At 41.3% G+C, this 6,199-nt stretch overlaps 1 long non-coding RNA gene across 1 annotated transcript; it reads right to left on the bottom strand.

Moving 5' to 3' along the window:
• Nucleotides 1–568: 568 nt before the first annotated feature.
• LOC123480911 (uncharacterized) lies at nucleotides 569–3,855 on the bottom strand. Its single transcript, XR_006657060.2, has 4 exons — nucleotides 3,735–3,855; nucleotides 1,924–1,996; nucleotides 1,188–1,264; nucleotides 569–978 (listed from the first exon to the last, which is right to left on the bottom strand). It is a non-coding gene; the product is annotated as an uncharacterized lncRNA (long non-coding RNA).
• Nucleotides 3,856–6,199: the final 2,344 nt, after the last annotated feature.

Here is a 6,199-nt window from a genome sequence, read left to right on the forward strand (position 1 = left end):
AAGCTTTATGAGTCCTTGCATCTTCTGCTTTGGTTCTCCTAGAAAACTTCCCTGAGGCAGCCATGAAAGGAAGCTGAATTAACTTACTTGAGAATGAGAGGCCAAGTAGAGAAAATCAGGAATTTCAGCCAAAAGCCAGCAGGCAAACATATGGGTGAGGTATTTTGCACCTTCCAGTGAATCCAGGGAAAATTAGTGTGGAATCTCACAACTGATCCACAAAATGATCAGAAATTTTAAAAGTCAGAATTAGTTGAAGATTTGACTCAGAAATTATGGATGTGGCTTTGGGGCATAGAGTGAACCTCTCATCAGATTCATAGAAAGCCCACAGAATTTTTAAGAGAATCACATTGGTGAAAATGTTGGCAGTTTGAATTCAAAGGGACAAAGATAGTTCAAAATTAGCTCTCAACTTCTTATGTTCAGGAAACAGACTTCCTAAGAGTTAAACACTGCAAACATGGGTCATTTGTTTTCTTTAGTTTTTAACAGCTTTATTGAGATCTAATCTATATACCCTACAATTCACTCATTTAAATGTATAATACAATGATTTTTATTATAGTCACAAATTTGAAATCATCACCACAGTCAATTTTGAGAACAGTTTCATCACCTCAAGAAAAAAATGTAGGATTGCTATCCCTCCTACCCCGGGCCCATCACCCCTCCTTCCCAGCCCTAAACATGAGGTATTTCTTAAGCATCACTGTTCTCCAGGAACACAGAGCTTAGGTAAAGTTCAACATAGTCATTCCTTCCTTTTGTTCAATATTAATGAATATAATAGGTTCCTAAACAACTAAGAGACAAGTATAAAACTCCTGAGTGAGATGAAGCAGGATCTCATTAATAGTCTTTCTAGGACTCTTGTCGGTGTTGTTTCTGTAAAATAAGTTGGACCATCTGTTGAAAGGTTATAGCACAGGTCAGTTGTTTTAGAACTTTGAAGTCTGGGCATATGAAACAGGATTCCTGAAATGAAAAAGAGAAATATTAATATAAAAGTTTGAGTCACACCCTGTGGGGTACAAGTCTAGTGGATTCCAAGAGGTTAGTGGGGGAAAAAATCTTTTGATTAAGCAGCACAACTGTAAAAATAAATGAAAAACCACCCTCGTAAGAATGAGCAAAGACTATTTATGGCTTGCTATACAGCAAGGGAGTCAGCCACCAACACTTACATTTGGCAGAATATGAAGAAAACAGAACCAGGAATTTTGGTCACAAAAAAGTAGTACTCAATAGGATACTTGGTGATCTAGGGAAAAAAGGAGGTAATCATGAAATGAGGTCAGAATTATATAGGATATGATCGGTAGATTATAATAATTGATAAAAAATAATTTACTAGTTGATTTTTTAATATCATTTTCCACGTAGGTGCAAGCAGAAATGCCATCCACCATATTTCCTTATGGTCTCATTTGATGAGATTGGACTTGCCCAGAGGTTTTATAATGGGATCCAGTGATGGATGGCATATCCATCAGACAGTAAGACTGAGAACTGTGGCTACTGTCTGATTTAATTTAGGAATGGCATTAAAATAAATATGTTCTGACCTGACAATTGTGCAAGGAGGGAAAAATTGGGAGAAGTTGCTATTATATGTGAATAACAATTAAGGGTCTATAAAAAATGAGAAGAATGAGGATGAGCAGAGAGACTAAAAAACAAAACAGGAATCGGACAGAAGTCCTACTTCAGCATCTTGGGCAGAAGCTGTCCATTGCCTAAATCATCTGCTTGTTCTAAAGACCAGCTGTGTCTACAAGGTCTCTGAGTATTCTCCATTTGAAGTCCCCTGTTGGAGTAGCCTTCCGATTGTGTGGACTTCTGAATTACTTCTTCAGCTGTTAAACATGAATCCAAGCACTGACTCTGGCATTTCACTGTTGTATTTGTTGTTTGCAGTACCTGATAAGGTCCCTTCCAATGAGGCCAAGAGCAGCAGTTTTCCTATGATGTCTCTTCCAATGAATGAAATATCCTGTTTGAAGATAATGAAGAGATGGTTTAAGAAAACATCTTGGAAAGGTATCCTAACCCCATTGGTAAAAAGAACTGGGTGTAATAACAAGACTCCCTTGCAAAATATTGTCACCATGTAGTAGGGTGGTGTCTAATATTGGAGCATAATCCCCAAATGCATGGACCTTCTAGTCACTAATTCATAAAGGAATAACTGATATGTCCCCAAGGGAATGACCATGAGAGCTAGTGAGACTATGCTTGGTCAAGGCAGCTCAAGGGTTTCTGAAAGTTTTGCTGATTTTTATTTAAGGATTGGCATTGGTCTTTTCAACCTTTCTCTCTGTCTGAGAGAAAGCTGCCCTCAGCTCTCACCCTGATGTCAGACAATTCAGTTCTTCCCTGTATGTCTCTGATGTCTTTCAATCCCTGGTGCTGGAGCTAAGAGGGAGTGAGGTCGAGGAAGTCTGTGACCAGGCCCTTTAAGAGGATTCCAGCAGTGTCCGTCTTCCACAGCCTCAATCTGCACTGGGTTTTACATCCAGAAGTTATGGGGACTTATGTTGCTGGCACTGGAACCCTGGGCTGGGAAGCCTGAAGTGGGGCCGGGACCCCTCACTCCTGAGATATCCCTCCCAATTTTTATCTACCACACATGGGTGTGGGACCAGCCCATTCCACATCCCTGCCCCTCCTACCAGTCGGGATATGGTTTTATCTTTAATTCTAGAGTTGTAAGACTTCCATTCAGCTCAATTGCTGATGGTTCTATGTTGGTTGTCCTATAGTTTAGTTGTAATTTTGATGTGGTCGTACAAGGAGGGTAGCCCTGTTTACCTATCCTGCCATCTTGACCAGAAGTCTCTCAAGCCAGTTTTTGACCCTTGAAAACTTATTACGAAAAGAAGGATTTGGTAGGTCCCTTTTGGGGGGAAGTCCAATTAGCTTTTGCCAACAGAATCTGAGGTTCTAAACAACATGTGTACAAGTTACTACAGATCAAGTAACTGTGGGTCATATGCGTCCAAAATAATTCTACATTATTTTATGACTATTTGCTAGTCTTATCTAGGTTTCAAGGGATCTTTACAGCTTTTAATTCAGCTTGAGTCCAAAGGTTAAATTGTATAGTTTCCTCCATACCTAGCACATGGGAAGGGTGAAATTTTAGAGGCACTGGCATTGGGTGTTTTAGGATAGTTGGGGAAAGACAGAAGGTCTGGACAAAGGGGAAGAGGAAGGAGGGGTTGACAGAGATGTGGAAGAAAAGAAGTCAGAACTGAAGGATAGGAGGGAAGAGAGAGAGCAGAGCAGGATATATGGAAGCAACTGAAGGACAAAGAAGATTTACTAGGTAAATTAGTGTACTTTGTTGTTACTTCAGTTTGTCAAATTGCTCATGGCTTTGGCCAAAGATTCTTTTAGTGGAGCAATTTTTTAAATTCAGAATTTTATTTGGAGGCTTCCCAATACCCATCTAAAAGGCTTCCCATTTAGACTGAGAAATCTTACTCCTTTTTATTTCTAAGAAACCTTTCAAATGAACAATTTTGTTAAAGTGAAATATTCCCCAGAGTACCCACTGAAAGCCTAAATCGTACTCGGGAAAATCATGTTATTTGGAAAGATAGATAAAGGAATTAGAACTGTAAAGAGAGTAACTTTAAAAAGCAACGCTTTTCCTGGACAGGGAGATTCAGATTTAGATGAACTTGTGAGAGCTGGCAACGGTTGGTGGAAAGAAAGTGCCTATATACCTCGTGTGTCAGGTCCCCAAACTGATGGCTGGCTGTCTCCAAGCGCAAACCTGACAATCTGCACCCTCCGGCAGGTGGAATACCAGGCGGAATTTTCTCTCTGAATCAAAAACTAAAGCTCTGAAAAAAAAAAAAAAAAACCCTAAAACTCTGAGAACTAAAACCGGAGACAGATGGAGAACCTCATCCAGTTTTATTGGTGACCTACAGCAAAGTTTGTCCAAATGGGCAGTTCTGATAAGAATGCCAAGTCACTGGTCTGTAACCTGCCATCAGCAACAGGCTTATAAGGCATATGCCTGTGTTCTAGTCGCTTTTTATGACAAATAACACTTTGAGACACCACACCAAAAAATGGTACCAGAAATGCAGCAAAGAAGCATGAAAGTAATGCTAGATCCCACCAAGGAAATCAAACAAGTGGGAACCTAGGTTCCAACCTGAGAATAAATAACTAAGAAACTCAACACAAAAAGAGTGGAGGGCAGACCTGGTGCTGACTTACCACATCGTTGTGGACTTGACAAGAAGCAAGCAGCAAGGCACAAGGGCTTCCACGCCTGCATGAAGACTGGAGTCCATGGCGATGGTCAGTGCAAATTGTATTTTGGTGGGACCTTCAAGAAGCTATGGAAATACATGAAGATCACTCAAATGAAAACAAGCAAATGCCATTTATTCAGGACTTGTTATAGCAAGTGCATCACCACCATTACTTGAATTTGGCAGAAATTCAAATGCATGTGGAGTAATGAGAAAGCTCTAGTGGGAAATGGGAGAAGCTTTAGGTGGCCCTACCTGGAGACTGTTAGCATGAAGAAGCTGGAAGCAAGATAACTAGAAGTGGGCCATCCTATATAATTGGTTAGGGGTGCATTTTGGCTTTCTGTGGTTGGTCCTAAGTTAGAAGTAGGGGCAAAAAGTTAGGGAAGCTGGCAATTATTGACCAGGTCAAGATTTGGGGCTGATGTGGAAGAGGTTGCAGTTGGATTGTTAGACTGGTGGCTACAGAGAATGTGTATCAGAGTTATATTTTTACGCATGGTCTTGCCATGGCCTGTTCGTATATTCATGCTCTCACCGTTCATTGAATTTTTTGAAGTTATGATGTCAGCTGCATTGATGATGTTGTCCAAAGCGTTGGTTACTTCTCCAATCAGGGCATGAGTGACCCGAGAATTTCACCAGACTTCTTGAAGTAGTCCAAAGAGTAGTTTAAACAAAGAGAGATCTGTACCACAAATGGTCCACTAAAATGATGAGTCCTCCTTCTAGGCTGACAACAAGCCTTCAGGCTTGAGCTTACAATAGTTCTTCAGATCCTGGGGGCAAGGACAATCTCAGGGTCTCAATAAGGATCTGGAAGTCAGGTGTTAGTTTTCAGTGACTCCACAGCACAAAGAAGGGAGAAAACTGGAAGCTTACTTTGGAGGCTCAGGTTACTTTGTAGCCAGATAATGAAGGAATCTGGAAGGACTGAAATGCTGGTGAGGGTTGACAATCTGTGCAAGGTGAGAGAATCCAGTTCAATACCAAAACCCTTTTCCCACACTGAATGAGAAAGCTTGCTACCAGAGAAGACAAGGTTTGCATACGGATCAGTCAACTGCAATTTACAAACAGGTGCAAAATAGCTCAAAGACAATGAATAGAGTCAGAATCCGATCCTTCAGAAGAGTGTGCTAGCCTTCCCATTGGAACACAAAATTTCTCTCTCACAGGTCTCCCCAAAATTACACTCTACAGTTCTGTCTTCCCTTTTTGGTCAAAGACAATCTCCGAGAAAGATTTTTCTGGATCGCAAAATAAGGCTGCTCTCATTAGATGTGGCCCGGCCATTTGCATAGATGCACCAAGAATGACAATTGACCACACAGGTCTCAGATTTGCTTTGCTGGGAATTTTCATAAAGACTCTCAGAGTGGACTTTTCAAAGCCTTGTGAGGATGGGAAGCCAAGCCAAGAATTCACCATCACTTGTCACCTGCAGTACCCAGTGAGTTGGTGGCAATTCCTCTCTTCCTGAGGTCCCCAAAACAGCCTGGGATTCCTGAGCCTGCCAGGAAGTGCCCCTTCCTCACTCACCTGTGTGGCTGGGAACCCTGTGAGGCCAGTTACTAGGCCAGACTGCTCAAGAGAGACTTTGTAAGCATTGGCCCTACCAAGTCAAACTTAGTTCCTAGAAGCATCTGGTCACATGTGATTAAATGAGCATCTTTCTCACATGTGACATTATAGGCAAAGCCTCGGTTGCATCCCCCATGTTTCCAATTATGTCCCACTAACAAGGTGGACAGACTCTTGTTGAATCTATGCAAATAACTATGTTGCCATGAAAATAAGAAGCCTCAGTGAGAGTTTTGGAATTGTGGAAGGGGGAGTCAGGGTACACCAGAAAAATGTTTCATTTCTGTTTATGAGAGCACAGGCTACTGAATTGTTACGAGTGATAGCTAGCTTAATCG

The sequence above is a fragment of the Desmodus rotundus genome, chromosome 8 (genome assembly GCF_022682495.2).
Source record: "Desmodus rotundus isolate HL8 chromosome 8, HLdesRot8A.1, whole genome shotgun sequence".
Taxonomy (NCBI): Eukaryota; Metazoa; Chordata; class Mammalia; order Chiroptera; family Phyllostomidae; genus Desmodus; species Desmodus rotundus.